Source organism: Pinus tabuliformis, chromosome 6 (genome assembly GCF_031772625.1).
Source record: "Pinus tabuliformis cultivar Carrire ecotype Pingquan chromosome 6, CPIR1, whole genome shotgun sequence".
In the NCBI taxonomy this organism is placed as follows: Eukaryota; Viridiplantae; Streptophyta; class Pinopsida; order Pinales; family Pinaceae; genus Pinus; species Pinus tabuliformis.
Window position 1 is genome coordinate 1,307,938,140 of NC_142292.1, and position 17,759 is coordinate 1,307,955,898.

A 17,759-nucleotide genomic window follows, 5' to 3' on the forward strand; every position below is an offset into this window, starting at 1 on the left:
CAGTGTAACAAATGTCTAGCCTGGTATTGACCAAATACATCAAGGACCCTATGAGCTGCTTGTATAAGGTGGGATCAACATCCTTGTCTTCTGATGCATCAATTTTCTTCCAGTTGGTGATCATTGGAGTAGCCATGGGTCTACAATCGTGATCCTAAATCTCTTCAGAATTTTTGTAGCATATCTCCCTTGCCCAAGGAAGATCTCCCCCTTTTGCTGCCAAACTTCCAACCCCAGGAAATAATGCATTTGTCCCAAATCTTTCATGTCAAATTCTGTGGCTAGATTCTTCTTGCAGTCTCTGATGAGCCTAGATGATCCTGTCAGGAAGAGATCATCCACATATAATACTAGGATTAGAGGCTCATTCTCTACAACCAGATAGTAGAGATTTGCATATGCGTCACTCTTGACAAATCCCATCTTCTGCAAGTAGCCATCAATTCAACCATACCATACTTTAGGTGTTTGTTTTAGCCCATACAAGGCTTTCTTCAATCTGCATACATGAGACTTCTTCTCATGTGTCTCAAAGTCTTCTGGCTGTTCAATGTATACCTCCTCTTCTGTCACCCCGTTCAGGAATGTCGTTTTGACATCCATCTGATGAATCTCCCATCCCATCTGTGCTACAAGACATATCACAATTCTAAAAGATGTATACCTGACTACTGGGGTGAAGGTCTCTTCATAGTCAATTCATTCCTTCTGAGCATACCCCTTAGCCACAAACCTGCTTTTTATTTTTCCACACTTCCATCTATAGCGTATTTAATCTTGTAGATCCATCTCGAACCTACCACCAATCTATCTTGAGGCCTAGGCACTACCTCCCAAACATCGTTCACCATTATGGAGTTGTATTCCTCTACCATCGAATCCAACCAAACCTGATTTTAAGCAGCCTCCTGAAAACTGGCAGGCTCCCCATCCTGATCTACTAATGCTTAATATATATCTGGTTGTTTTCGCTCCCTTTTATTGTTTCTTTGTGCACTGATGAAATCCTCTGCATCTCGCAGAATCTAACGAAGTTCCCTGCTCGTTCTTCCTCTAGTAGCAGGTGCTTCTATTAGCTCCTCCTCCTCCTATGATTCTTCCTGATCCAAGGAAGAATTCTTTACTTCCGTTGGTTGGAGTGGTTTGACCAACGACTCATCTTTTGAATGCTACTCAGAAGGCATTTCTTGAGATTTTCCGAAGGCCCTATCCTCCATGAACTTCACATCTCGTCGTACTGCCTTGCTGCTCCCTGGAAGATAGATTTTGCATGCCTTAGTGTTCTCGCTATATCCCACTATATATCCTTTCTCTGCAGTTTGATCCAGCTTCTTCCTCTTTTCTTCAGGTATGCAGCAATATGCTAAGCTCCCAAATATCCTAAAATCACTGACTTCAGGTGTCTTCCCTGTGAAGACTTTCTCTGGAGTAATCTTGCCCAATGCCCGATGAGAAGTTTTATTCTGAACATAGACCGTTGTGTTGCATGCTTTTGCCCATAGGAACTTTGGCATATTCTGATCATACATCATGGCCCTAATTGCTTCTATGATAGTCTTGTTCTTTCTTTCTGCTACTCCATTCTGCTCCGGATTGTAAGGAGTTGTCCACTCTCTTTTGATGCCCTCCTTAGCGCAAAAATCAGTGAAGTCCTTATCGACATACTCTCCACCATTATCTAAGCGCAAAACTTTTATTTTCTTCCTTGTCAAAATTCTCCACCAGAGCCTTAAACTCTTTGAATCGACAGAAAACCTCGTCCTTAGTTTTTAGAAAATAAATCCAGGTTTTCCTTGAGTGGTCATCAATGAAGGTGACGAAGTATTCGGCACCACTAAGAGCTTTAGTGGACATAGGTCCACAGATATCTGAGTGTATCAATCCTAGTACACTCTTGGCCCTGTTTTTACTTCTAGGAAATGTTGCTTTGGCATACTTTCCCAAAGCACATCCTCTGCATACATCATCTCATTTTGTACTAAGATCTGGAACTCCTGTTACAGTTTTCCTGAGAATTCTCAGAGCCCCATGGTGCAAATGTCCCATTCTTCTATGCCATAGTTCGTTCAAATCCTTGTCTCCATGACTGCCTATCAGTGCCATTGGTGATTCTAGTTGTAATTTGTACAACCTGTTACTTCTGATCCCGATTTGCACTTTCTTTTTCCAGCTCGAGTATTTGACGTATACTTTCTCCTTGATGAAGAAAACGTCATAGCCCTTGCCTTGAAGTTGCGATATGAAAAGTAAGTTCATCCCCAGTCCTAGTACATGAAGCACATTGGTAGCACGGAACCGCTCTCCCGTTTCTGTTTGAAAAACTATGGTACCCTTCCCTATTGGAGTACACTTTGCCTTATTCCCCATGGTGATCTGAAAATTCATCCTTTCCTCCTGATAATCTGAGAAACATTCCCGGATTCCCATCATATGCCAGGAGGCTCCACTGTCTATATACCATACCTCTGATGATGCAGAGCTAATCACACAAGCAACTTCTTGTTCCAATCTGGAAGCCAACATAGAGAAATTGAAATTACTATCTCTTATGCAATTTTCTGAAAATCTGTGCGAGTCTCCCGATGTAGATGCCTTTGCATCATGCTCTCGACCCGTAATTGATTTTCCCTTCCTGTCTTTGATTACTCCCTTTGATACCATGTGAAAATTATATCACTACAACAACTGATTTCTTTTACCTACTTATTTTCCAATAAGTTATTTACAAAAACCCTTCAGTAAATATTAAAATAAATTATGTTGCAGATATCACACCATAATACAGAAACAAATACATGTACAAGAATCAAACACATCAACACAGATATTTTGGACAATTGTCCCTAGAAAAACCCAATGTTGGAAAACTGGTGCAGTAGAGGAGGATTTTATTAATCAGTTATTCTTGAGTACAACTAGGTGCCAAACTGGCTTACCCAACAAAGATAAATTCTCCAACACCTCTTCCAAACTCTGCGTTAGACTTGCTGGCCTCTACGCAGCTCCCAGACCCTCTGCGTCAGCTCCTGCCTATCTGTGTCAACATTGGGCCTCTCTACGTCACCCACGCAAGCCCTCCAGTGACTGTGCAGTCCTGCTGCCTCTGCGTCTGCCTCTCTAATCTTTGCGTTGACCTTCTGGTATTGTTCCTAACTCTCTGTTCCATACTCGCTACCTCTTGCTACAATCCAAACCTCTACTTCGAATTTCTCAGCAAACCCCGCTCCAGAAATCGAACCGACTGGTCTCCCTTAGTATATCTCCAACTAACCCTCAAGTCCCCTTTTATACGTTTCCTATTGATGAATCAACAGCCGAGATTAAGTCCCTAATCAACGGCTAAGATTAAAATAGACTTGATCCTTATCTTTTGGAAGCTTCCCATCCTTATCTTTATTAATACCCATTAATATTTATATTTCACTAAGTTTAGACTTAAGAACTCATTAAAAATATTAATTATTTTAATAACTCTTCATCCGATGCTACCCCAAATCCTAGTAGGGCATACTCGGAGAACACCCGGGTGGGTATGACCCTAAGAGAGACAATAATGATGCATGTCTATCAATCATTGGTCTCGCCAACATTGTGTGCTCTAATCTAAGTGAGAGATAGAGCTGTTAGTCAAGGCCTTGCTAAATGAAAACAATGTTGGTTGAAATGATCCTATAACAGATGGATTGCAATATGATTCTTCTTATGATAAATTTTTCATATTGAGGATGACCAAGTACCATTATGAATAGCTCCCTAGTTAAGACGGAGTGTTGAAGAAAGTGTAACTAGGTTCGATCTTCATAATGACATGATCTTTGTAAATGATGTAATAAAGAGAATAAATTATTTTTGTATATCTTGCTACATGGGTTTCATGAGCAAGAAGTGTCATTAGGTCAAAGACTTCTTCTTGATGTCTTTAGGATTTTATTTATATGTCAAAGAGTCATGTCATGTATTAAGAAGCTCTTTATGAGCCTATGTGTAATGTACTTTAGTCTACAAAATGTGTAGAAGCCCTCCAAAGACCAAGCATAATCCTCCAAGAAGTTTGCAAGGAAAAACAAGAAGGAAACCATCATGTCAACTCCAAAATAAAATTAAATGGATAAAACGAAGACATATCGGCTAGAAGAAATAGTCACAATGTTTCACTTGGTGACGTCGGCTCAAAATAGGAGCATAAACCACTATAAATACCCCCCTAGGGTCAGCGCAAAACATACAAGGAAAACTCGAATTTCCCTCTGAAATTTCGGGTGATTAAAGGAGCAGAGATCTGCATCAAAGGAGGGATAGATCTAGGGTTTAACTTCTACCTCGGATGGGTATAAGGAGCAGAAGAACCCGGGCTAATCTCATTTTGGCATACCTGTGAATTGAAGGTACAAATCTCGAATGGATGGCGCAGAGATCTCACTCTCGGCATACCTGTGAATTGTAGGTGCAGATCACGGATGGATGGAGCAGAGAGGACTTCGGATGAAGACACAGTGTTGACATGCATTCTAGATATTCTTGGCATAGTCATGACAATCTCAGCATGAAGTCTTACTGTCTTGATCGCAGTATACAGATTTGTTTCCTAGAAATCTTAATACGCATTTCAGTGTTATTACAACACCATTGTTAATAGTCTCAGCATATATATATATATATATATATATATATATATATATATATATATATATATATATATATATATATATATATATATATATATATCTATATCTATATATATATATATATATATATATATATATATATATATATATATATATATATATATAGATATATATATATATATATAGATATAAATATATATATATATATATATATGTGTGTGTGTGTATGCACGCGCGTGCGCTCCTACCTCCTCACAGATCATTAGCAAATCTCAAATACAATACTAAACTTGGTTACAGTATTGGCAAAGATGAAGACGCAGCCTTAATCTCAGTGACCATCACAATTTCAGTGTAATGAGAAGGAGCAATACCATAGTCTCAGCATAATTAGAAGAAGCAGTGACAAGGAAGATCTGACTCATCATAATGAGAAGGAATGACAAGGATCATCACAGTTTCAACATGATAATGATTAAAAGGATCTCATAGTGACTCACGTACAGTCATGATCCTATCTCAGTTATGATCCCGGTCTTGAAGGTCATGATCTCAATGAAGACAAGAGATCTCAGTGTCATGATGAAGAAACAGCAATGAAGATCTCAATGATGCAGCAGTAATAGTTTCAATGGTGCAGCAATCATGATGATTTCAGCAGTGATAGAGAAGAGGATTGATGGCTTGGTCTTGAAGTGGCAGAATGTGTCAAGGGTCATGGTCTTGGTATTCGTCAATTGGAATCTCCATAAGAAGAATTTTTATGCGAGTTTTCCTCTCCAAGAGGGAGAGGTTTTAGCCCTAGCAGAGAACCCAATATCTTGTGTTCTTGTCTCTTTGTTTTGATAGCAGTTTGATGAAATAATTACACACTAATAATAATAAGAAGATCAAGCGAAGAAGAACTGTAAAAGAACTTCAAAAATTTGTTATCATGCTAAGAAGAATCACCTTAATTTTGAAAGCCCTAGATTCTTCAACATGGTATCAGAGCAAAGGTTTCAGAAGTCAAAGAGAAGGCAGAAAAGAGACATGCATAGATCAAAGAAAAACATTGCAGCAAGCTGAAGAATATCAAGATCTACATCTTGATCAAACCCTAGATCAAAGGATTAGCCTACAACAGCAGTATATAGTAACAAGGGTTGATGTCTATCTGATCAAGGAGATAATCTACAACAGAAAAATATTTTGTCTCCATAGTCATCACTAAAAGACCACCAAGACTCTCATCAAGATGTCCACAAAGCAATCAAAGACTGCATCATCTCGTAAAAGGTCGAAGTCCAAAATGCAGTCTAGAATGACAGTCTACAACAGCAAGGAGATCTACAGTCAAAAGATGAAACCTTCAGATCTCCAGATACATATCAACAGTTTGTATATCAAGATAGCTTGAAGGCAAGGAAGGCAATCTTCCTATCAAGGATCTCATATGGTGGAAGCATCAACACATCTGCCTCATCAACAGTCATCTGATCAGGGTGAAGATCTCATCTTCACATCAAGTAAGTATCTTTTCATTCTATAATCAAGTTTGGTTCAATGACTTCATGATTGCAAGGAGATCTATAGGATAGATGGGTTATCTAAGGTCCTTGCATAGAATAAGAAGGATTAACAGAATCCTTATGGAGAAAAGAAGTCAGTAAAACAGGTCTCCTTTGAATTCATCTCTATGTAGCAAGAAAGGAGACAGATAAGAAATATATAGAAGATATACTTTCTGAAATACAGTGAAGTAGGTCATATCAATTAGACCGGATTGAAGGTGTCAAAGAGTAAAGGAATATCTTCATGAGATCTCAGTTATGAGATCTGGGAAAAATGATGACAAGATAATCACCATTGATATTGATATTGATAAGCAAGGTAACAATTGTCCATGAACAAGAAGGCTACTTCAATCAACAGCGTGTGGTCTCTATGCCAGATAGAGAAAGACAAGTTGAAAGGACTGAAAAATCTACAGAAGGAAAGGGAAGGTTGACAAGACAGAATAGTACTATGGAAAGATTATGGAGAGGAGCTCATATCACCAGAAGGGTGGAGGACGCTGAAGAATAGGACCAAGGAAAGAGGGAGTAGTAGATCTCTACTATGAATGAGATGGTATCTCTCTCACAAAAGGGTCCTATCATAAGTCCTTGCAGATATGACCATGATAATAAGATGCATCATGGCATCATGGAAGCATTAGGAACAAGTGCTCGTGATATCACCATGAGAAACATTAAGGGCATAGCTCTTGGGAATCTCATTGGACATTAAAGGAAAGGAAGAAGTCATCCAGGTCAAATGAAACATTTGCTAGATGGGGATATGCAAGATCCTTTAGATTCTTTGATAGAAACCTCAGTGGAGGATCCCCTAGTCTGGGAAGGCAACAAGTGTTTCATCAAGAAATCCAACCTATGGAATTCATGAGATGAAAGCCTAATAACTTGAGAAATAAAGCAGATCAAGGAATTGAAGATCTTTTCAATCAGGAAAGTTGTTGGAAGAAGCCTGAAGGAAAAATGAGGTATGTATGCTTGTATTTGTATTTAATATTGTAATGTCATGACATATGGTTGCAGGTAACATGGATCGACCATGATCAAGAGAAAAAGGATCTCCTCCTCTGAAAGGATGCAGAAAGACATAGGTCACATTAGCTGAAATCAACATAATATGTCCTCATATGAAGTATGAGGTGGTTGACTACGATTGAAGAACTCTGACTGAAAGCTCTTGGGAATGAAAGATGTGAGGATGGAAGAGATCGTGAAATATGCAACCATGATGAAGGCAATCAACATCCAAAGTAACAGGAAGATTTGACTAGGAAATCTCCTGGAAAGATATGAAGACTCTGATGGAAGTCTGAAAAGATGAAGACCCTTGACAACCAATATCTTTGGGAGATGTGTCAACATGTATGCAGGATGTTGATACCTACAAGAAGATGTCACTAGAAAAGGCCATCACCAAAAAGGTAATATGTGATTTGTCTTTGGTGTCTAACCTCTTGGAGAAAGTTTGGGTATGTGCGTAGGGCCATGGTAAGAAGAGTTGTGAAGGATGTCACAACTATGTACCTTGTGATCAAGAGCGATCACTGAAGCCCCAAATGTGATGCCAAGGAGGATAATTTCTGGGAAAGAAGGAATGACATTATGAAGGAAAGTGATGGATGGCTGAACCCTACATGTGAAGAAATTGATTACATCGAAGTCTTGGATCGTTAGATAACTAGAAGACCCTATAATGTATTCATGATAGAGTCCCTAGGTAAGAGGGAACTCTCGGAGGTTCCTATGAGTAAAGGAACCCGAGTAAGTTTTTGAGTAAAGAGAAACTTGAAACTCGTCCCTAGTTAAGAGGGAGAGTTAGACACGACATTCTTGTCTTCGGGTTGGAGGAAAGAATGGAGGATTGTTTAATCCTATGGCATCTGACACTCTTTGAGGATGTGGTAGGGCATCCAAGACAAGAGTGGGCAAGAGCACTGATATTCTTGAGGGCTAGGAACCCAAGAAGAGAATAGTCCTAGTAGGGCATACTCAGAGAACACCTGAGTGGGTATGACCTTAAGAGAGGCAATGATGATGTGTGTCTATGTTAATTATAGGTATGTTCTACGCTAAGAGCAATTTAATTTACTTCAATTTTTCAATTTTGGCCCAATAACAATATTCAGATTAGCAATCACATCAGGATGATAGTAAAGTGTAGATAGAACATAAACATAAACATCAAAAGACAAGCCAAGACAAGAGGACACAAGATGTGGCACCAAACAGGGACAAACCCCAATGTGGGGAACCCTTGATCAATTCTTCTTATATTCTTCAATAGTTTAGTAGAGAGAGAGATAGTACAAATACATAAATCTAAGATTTTATGACAGCAGTAGCAAGATCATCATTCCACTAATGATGACAGTTCTGAGATGCAGTCCTGAATTGCCATGACAGTCTTCAACCAATGATAGTACTGTAGCATGTCCCTTGACAGTGAAAAGCTATTGATATGATGAGGGCACCTGTGGTTGTACTAATCTTCCTTCATAATCTCCTAACCGTCCAATAGCGCAGCTCTAAGAAACCCTTGTTATCATGCCATGGCCTATGGCCTAGCACATAGCAACATAGAAGTAAAGTTCCTTATAACAGATATATAATCATCATCAATGCTTCAAAATATTAGCATCCAATCTACATTTGAAGCTAGCACTACAAGGTCTGAGATAAGTCTGAGTGCAAACTCCTTCACCACACAAGTTTACCTTATGACTGTGACTTCCACTTGCAAGCATTCCCATACTTGGAACAACCTTTATCATAGTGCTAACATCTACAGTCAATGAGTTGTTACCTACAGTGATCTGACTATGTTTATCCTTGATGTGTTGAAGCTTCCTTTGGTTGTGACTTAGCAACCCTTCTAGCTATGGACTCTTGACAGTTCATAGGTCTTCCATTAGCCTGCGGCCAGACCTCCTCACAAATGTTAAGGCTTCTCCTTTCAGCGAATAATGGTTTCTTCTAAGCCTGCGTTTAGGGCACATTTAGGACAACGAATAGGAGCTTCTTCTTAGGTCTCCTTTACTACGGTTAGGATGATGGCTAGATGCTCCCTTTTGCTACGGATTAAAGCCTTCCCTTGACTGCGTATACGTGCCTCCTTTTGCAGCATATAAAACACTTATTGAATACATCCTAAGGCACCCTTAAGTGTTGTGGTTAGGAGCTCCTCTAGTTGCTATGAGTCTCCTTAGATAGCATGTAAGGGTCACCCTTAACTGTGGATTAGATCACCCTTGAGGACTGCGACTAAGGCAGCTTAGAGGCCTCTTGAGACTGCGGATTAGGGGACTGCGTCTAGGGTTAGGACAGCGGCCAAATCTCTGTGGCTAAGACTCTTCCTTATTGCGGCTAGGGTAAGGTTAGATCCATTCCTTTAGGACTGTGTATGGGAACCTTCTAGGATAGCAGATAGGGTCTCTTCTAGATCTGCAATTAGATCTCTCCTTGCTGCGTTATGGAAGCCTCCTTCAATGCATTAAATCCTCTCCTCCATGACAGCGTTAAGGTCTAGGGTATCTCCTCTAGGGCAGCGTATCCTCTTTAGATCTCTCCTACCACCAAAACCCAAAGACAAGTGGAGAGAGATCACAAGAGATGAGTGACCAAATGACTTGAAAGCCACCTCTATTTATGGTGCAACATTGAGGTCAAGTGGGGGTAATTTGGTTGTTGGCCGACCTTGATGAATTGTCACATAACACAAATAAATTCATATCTCCATGAATACGTGTCGGAATTGGATGATCTTTAGATCAATCCTACACCTCTCGACGAGAGGAATCCAAGAAAAATATCAGCTGCCATAAATAAGATGACGCACATGGAGTTTGGCCCTAGTTGCAAATTTTAACACTCCCTCTCAACTAGGGAGAACGCCATCTACTAATCCATCTGCTAGTCCGTACTATCTCTGCCATCAATGCAGTTCCCTGCACTGCTTTGCTGAACTATGAAGAAGAAGAAGTGATCGAGAATGTATCATACCATTCTCTACTGACCCGAAGTCAGTCCCAGATAAAAGAGTGTCTCATACCACTCTTACTGATCCGAAATCAGTTCCAAATAAAGAGAGTGTATCATACCACTGTTACTGACCCAAAGTCAGTTCCAATTGATCCTAGATCAATATCATCCTAGCATAGGGAGTACATTAGTAACACGATGCGTCCATCGGTACTACTATGGTCCCTATCCTCATTTCCCTACTCATTCGCCAAATGAGAAGTACTTCCCATGAGTCCCAGACTGCATGGGTAGGAAGTCTCAGCGGGAGAAGGATGAACCACTCATCCTACCTACATGTCGCCATGGGGTATCCCAGGGGAAGGCTAAGCCACTCACCCTGTACATAACAAATCACTAGGGGAAGGTTGGACCACTCACCCTATGATTGTGTCTCAATAGGAGAAGGATGAACCACTCATCCTGCCTACATAGCAGACCACTAGGGGAAGGTTGAACCACTCACCCTATGGTTTCTCATCACTCTGAGAAGTACCCCCAAGCCCTCCCCGAAGCTCCTAGAGCTCAATGTCCATATCATATAGGACCCTCGGGAGAGAGTCTCTCCACGACTCCTAGTCGTTCTCGGAAAGTCAAGAATTTGACCTTCCCAGAGGCTTCATCTGAATATCGGTGACCTGCACATCAATCCCAGAGTGATGGAGCCTTCTTTCTCCCCATTGTACCATATCCGTGATAAGGTGGTACCTGATGTTTATGTGCTTGGAGTGATCATAGAACACGGGATTCCTCAACAATCGAATCCCCCTCTGGTTGTCACAAAAGATTATGGTGGTATCCAGCACGTGTCCAAACAGCTCACAGAAGAGCTTCCACGACCAAACAGCTTCACAGGAGGCCATACTCACAGCTATGTATACGGCCTCAATGGTGCCCAAAGCAACTGACTTCTGCTTCTTGCTCATCTAGGATATCGAAGCAAAACCCAAAGAGAACCAGCATCCATAAGTGCTCTTGCGATCCTCCACACTACTTGTCCAATCATCATCGGAATAATAAAGCAGCCTCATAGCTCCAACAATGTATCTTAGTCCATGAGTGATTGTTCCTCGAAGATATCTAAGAAGATTCTTGGCACCAATCCAAAGAGGCTCAGCCATATGTTGGCTCAACATGCTAACTGCAAAACATCTATCCGGACGAGAGTTCACCAAGAACATCAATGCTACTATGAGTTGACGAAATTCAGAGGCATGTCCCAAATCAGGTCAGGCAACACTACCGCATAACTTCTTAAAGTAAGGCTCCATCAAGGTAGTCACGGGCTTGCAGTTCACCATTCTAAATCCGGAATCCAACTCCCTCTTACTTTTGCAAATGAGAGGGTTTGCACTTGCCAAAACGAGGTCGCCCTCATAAGGTACTAGTATGAGAGGTCTATCATCCACAACCTTAAAGCAATGGTTTGGATCGGCTTCACTCCTAGTGAATCTCAGCTTCATCAAATAGCTATCAATCCTCTCATATCAAGCTTGGGGTGCTTGCTTCAAACTATAGAGAGCTTTCTTCAACATGCATACATGAGATTCTCGATCATGAATCTCAAACCCTCGAGTTGTTCCACATCTGTGGTCTTGCTATTGCATGAGGGTAATGGTCCCCTTCTAAGATTTCCTTCAGTACATCTCGGACATGTACCTTCATGCTCTTCTTTGAATTCAGGCATCCCTTTCACCATCCGATTCACATCGGGTATGGCCTTACAATGAAGATGGGCAGACCTCCGTGCCATTAAAGAGATGTGTCACACGACATGGTCCCCAATGGACTTCCTGCAACTTGATACAAAGTGCCAACCCTAAACCCAAGAGTAAAAGCATCTTTAAAATTCCTTTTTCAAGCATGTACCTTTCCATCGATGAATGCCACCTTGTAACCTTTGACTTCCATTGCCGAAATGGACACCAGGTTCTTCTTGAGATCAGAACTTCTTGTAAATGAATTGTGTTACCCTCATTCAATTTAAGGGTAACATTCCCTACACCCATTCCAGGATAGGTCGCATCGTCTCCAAGAATAATCTTCACAATTGTCTCCTTCTCTATCAAATTAGAGAGAACTTCCTTGTATTCGATGAAGTGCCTTGAAGCACCACTATCAATAAGCCAGTTTCCCAACGAGTCTGGAGGACAGGTAATGAAGAAGGCTAACATAAGATAATACTCCTCTTGCTTATCAGAAACAACATTTGATTCTTCATACCTGGAGTTCCTTGCTTTCTTGAAGAGTCGGCCATTTCCTTGATGACCTACATTCCTTTTTCCTTTGCCATTGTACCTATCATTCCTTCGATCATTGAAGATGCCCCTGGAATGATTGTTATCATCATCAAGTGATGTGTCCCTTCTATTCGAACACTCCTTCGCATAATGGCCAAACTTATTGCAAGCAAGGCATCTACCTTTCCTTCCACCCTTAGTGTACTTGTTCTTTGTAGTAGTTGGTGAATTTGATGGAGGCTCGGGGATTTTACCCTTCACGAAATCCAGCACTTCTTGCTCTTCCAATGTCAAATCCAGAGACATCTTGCATCCGTGATAGTCATTTCACAGAGCTTATCTTCAGCTGGGAAGAGGGATGAGGAACCCATCGAGCCTTTGACCTTGTCCAACTGTCTTCGGTGATTTCTCTTTCACTCTTTCTTGGGATTTGTCTTCACCTCAACGCTGATACCATGTTAATTTTAGGTTTGTTCTATGCTGAGAGCAATTTACTTCAATTTTTCATTTTTGGCCCAATAATAATATTCAGATTAGCAATCACATCAACTGCCAGCATGATAGTAAAGTGCAGATAGAACATAAACATAAACATCAGAAAACAAGCCAAGACAAGAGGACACAAGATGTGGCACCAAACAGGGACAAACCCCAATGTGGGAAAACCCTTGATCAATTCTTCTTATATTCTTCAATAGTTCAGCAGAGAGAGAAATAGTACAAATACATAAATCTGAGATTTTATGACAGCAATAGCAAGATCATCATTCCACTAATGATGACAGTTCTGAGATGCAATCCTGAATTGCCATGATAGTCTTCAACCAATGATAGTATTGTAGCATGTCCCTTGACAATGAAAAGTTGTTGATCTGATGAGGGCACCTGTGGCTGTACTAATCTTCCTTCACAATCTCCCAACCGTCCAATAGAGCAGCTCTAAGAAACCCTTGCTATGATGCTATGGCCTATGGCCTAGCACATAGCAACATAAAAGTAAATGTCCTTATAACAGATATATAATCATCATCAATGCTTCAGAATATTAGCATCCAATCTACATTTGAAGCCAACCCTACAAGGTCTGAGATAAGTCTGAGTGCAGACTCCTTCACCACACAGGTTTACCTTATGACTGTGACTTCCACTTGCAAGCATTCCCATACCTGGAACAGCCTTTATCATAGTGCTAACATCTACAGTCAATGAGTTGTCACCTACAGCTATCTGACTATGCTTATTCTTGATGTGTTGAAGCTTCCTTTGGCTGTGACTTAGCAACCCTTCTAGCTGTGGACTCTTGACAATTCATAGGTCTTCCATTAGCCTGCGGCCAGACCTCCTCACAGCTGCTAAGGCTTCTCCTTTTAGCGAATAATGGTTTCTTCTAGGCTTGCGTTTAGGGCATGTTTAGGACAGCGGATAGGAGCCTCTTCTTAGGTCTCCTTTACTGCAGTTAGGACAGTAGCTAGATACCCCCTTTTGCTGCAGATTAAAGCCTTCCTTGATTGCGTATATGTGCCTCCTTTTGCAACATATAAAATACTTATTGATTGCGTCCTAGGGCACCCTTAAGTGCCACGGTTAAGAGCCTCCTCTAGTTGCTATGAGTCTCCTTTGATAGCGTGTAAGGGTCACCCTTAACTGCGAATTAGATCACCCTTGAAGACTGCGACTAGGCAGCATAGAGGCCTCTTGAGACTGCGGATTAGGGGACTACGTCTAGGGTTAGACAGTGGCCAAATCTTTGTGGCTAAGAGTCTTCCTTACTATAGCTAGGTAAGGTTAGATCCCTTCCTTTAGGACTGCGTATGGGAGCCTTCTAGGACAGCGAATAGGATGTCTTCTAGACCTGCGATTAGATCTCTCCTTGTTGCGTTATGGAAGCCTCCTTCACTGCGTTAAAGCCTCTCCTCCATGACAGCGTTAAGGTCTAGGGCATCTCCTCTAGGGCAACATATCCTCTTTAGATCTCTCCTACCACCAAAACCCAAAGACAAGTGGAGAGAGATCACAAGAGATGAGTGACCAAATGACTTGTAGGCCACCTCTATTTGTGGTGCAACATTGAGGTCAAGTGGGGGTAATATGGTTGTTGGCCAACCTTGACGAATTATCACATAACACAAATAAATTCATATCTCCATGAATACATGTTGGAATCGGATGATCTTTAGATCAATCCTACACCTCAAGACGAGAGGAATCCAAGAAAAATATCAGCTGCCATAAATAAGATGACCCACATGGAGTTTGGCGCTAGTTTTCAATTTTAACAGTCTATCAGTGATTGGTCTCGCCAACATTGTGTGCTCTGATCTAAGTGAGAGATAGAGCTGTTAGTCAAGGCCTTGCTAAATGAAAACAATGTTGGTTGAAATGATGCTATAATAGATGGATTGCAATTCTGATTCTTCTTATGAGAATGACCAAGTACCATTATGAATACCTCCCTAGTTAAGAGGGAGTGTTGAAGAAAGTGTAACTGAGTTCGATCTTCATAATGACATGATCTTTGTAAATGATGTAATAAAGAGAATAGATTATGTTTTTATATCTTGCTACATGGGTTTCATGAGCAAGAAGTGTCATTAGGTCAAAGACTTCTTCTTGATGTCTTTAGGATTTTATTTATATGTCAAAGAGTCATGTCATGTATTAAGAAACTCTTTATGAGCCTATGTGTAATGCACTCTAGTCTACAAAATGTGTAGAAGCCCTCCAAAGACCAAGCATAATCCTCCAAGAAGTCTGCAAGCAAAAGCAAAAAGTAATCCATCATGTCAACTCCAAAATAAAATTAAATGGATAAAACGAAGACATGTCGGCTAGAAGAAATAGTCACAACGTTTCACTTGGTAACGTCGGCTCAAAATAGGAGCATAAACCAGTATAAATACCCGTCTAGGGTGAGCGCAAAACATACAAGGAAAACTCGCATTTCTCTTTGAAATTTCGGGTGATTAAAGGAGCAGAGATCCGCATCAAAGGAGGGATAGATCTAGGGTTTAACTGTTACCTTGGATGGGTATAAGGGGCAGAAGAAACTGGGCTAATCTCGTTTCGACATACCTGTGAATTGAAGGTACAAATCTCAGATGGATGGCGCAGAGATCTCACTCTCGACATACCTGTGAATTGTAGGTGCAGATCTCGGATGGATGGAGCAAAGAGGACTTCGGATGAAGACAGAGTATTGACATGCATTCTAGATATTCTCGGCATAGTCCTGACAATCTCAACATGAAGTCTTACCATCTAGATCACAGTATATGGATCTGTTTCCTAGCAATCTTAATATGCATTTTAGTGTTATTACAACAGCATCGTTAATAGTCTCAGCATATATATATACGTGTGTGTGTGTGTGTATCTATGCTCCTACCTCCTCGCAGATCCTCAGCAAATCTCAAATGCAATACTAAACTTGGTTACAGTATTGGCAAAGATGAAGACGCAGCCTTAATCTCAGTGACCATCACAATTTTGGTGTAATGAGAAGGAGCAATACCATAGTCTCAGCATAATTAGAAGAAGCAGTGACAAGGAAGATTAGTCTCATCATAATGAGAAGGAACGACAAGGATCACCATAGTTTCAATATGATGATGATTAAAAGGATCTCATAGTGACTCACTTACAGTCATGATCCTATCTCAGTTATGATCCCGGTCTTGAAGGTCATGATCTCAATGAAGACAAGAGATCTCAGTGTCATGATGAAGAAACAACAATGAAGATCTCAGTGATGCGGCAGTAATAGTTTCAATGGTGCAGCAATCATGATGATCTCAGCAATGACAGAGAAGAGGATTGATGGCTTGGTCTTGGAGTGCCAGAATGTGTCAAGGGTCATGGTCTTGGTATTCGTCAATTGGAATCTCTATAAGAAGAATTTTTGCGCGGGTTTTCCTCTCCAAGAGGGAGAGGTTTTAGCCCTGGCAGAGAGCCCAATATCTTGTGTTCTTGTCTCTTTGTTTTGATAGCAGTTTGATGAAGTAATTACACACACTAATAAGAAGAAGATCAAGCTAAGAAGAATTGTGAAAGAACTTCACAAATTTGTTATCATGCTAAGAAGAATCACGTTAATTTTGAATGCCCTAGATTCTTCAACATTATATATATATATAGGCGTTAAGACACACTAACACTGACCCTAACACCCACTAATTGTGGTCACGCACTAACCATATAGGTTTTACGAAGGTAACACATTGAAGCCATGGGGACATCCATTAACAAGCTACAACACAAGTCAAGATAAGCCAAAATATATCCTACAACAAGCACATCAACTCCAAATGGAATTCCTAAATAATAGGCGATATGCCCTAGGCTTAGTGAGTTTCCATTTCTGTTAACCCAAGCAGAAAAGTCTTCATTCCCTATAAAGAGAGATTTAGTCTTTTCATCCCTCATGATGGCTCCAACAACATTAGTAAAATGTCGAGCCAATATATTGTACCTTCGAAAATGTTTTCATTTCATATTAAGCCAATCATAAAAGTTATCTTACTCTAAGAAGAGATCTTTTGTCCATTCCTCACTCAAGATGGCTCCAACAACAGTGACAAAAATGTCAAGGCAGTGTATTGTAGCTTCAAAAAAGTCACAAGATAGTTCCAAAGTGAGAGCTCAGTCATCAACAAAATGGACATGCTACCCCTCTTTCAGCAGGTGTACCTATATCTATTGCAGCATTCTTAAACATCCTCGTAAGCCCAAGGTCATAAGTCAAAAACCATGTAAACCATGTGAAGCCCTCTAGGCATCCTAGACCTTGCGTCATATCATTTCAGTTTGTTTTGGTTAGACCGTGGCTCGTCCCTTTGAGTTCATTTCAAGTTCCTTTCATCCTGGATTAGATTGGAGGATCTTAGATGGGCTTATATGAGGACTCATGGTTTTAAGAGAGCCTTGTTTTGTAGGGGTGATCACTGGTGTAGGGGCTAGTCCAACCCATTTTAGGTTCACCTATGTCTTTCCACATGGTTATGAGTCTATAAGCTATGATCAGTCATAGCTAGTCAAATAGGTGACATAAGTTTCCAAGCAGTTCGACAAGGGGAGTGTTAGGTAGATATTCACGCGCATTAGGTCAAATGCAGCTTACTCAATTTCAGGAACATAATTGATCCAGGTGGATATTGGTGGCGACCCGCCTATTCCATTTGGACCTCCAACACCGTTTCCTTTCAGTTTCCTAATTTCCAGCATAATTTCCTATTTTGGCAATTTTCTATTTTTGCAGTTTTTGGGGTCTTGAACTTCCAAAGCCGTTTTGAGGCCCTAAACAGCATTTTCTTGAGAAACAAGCA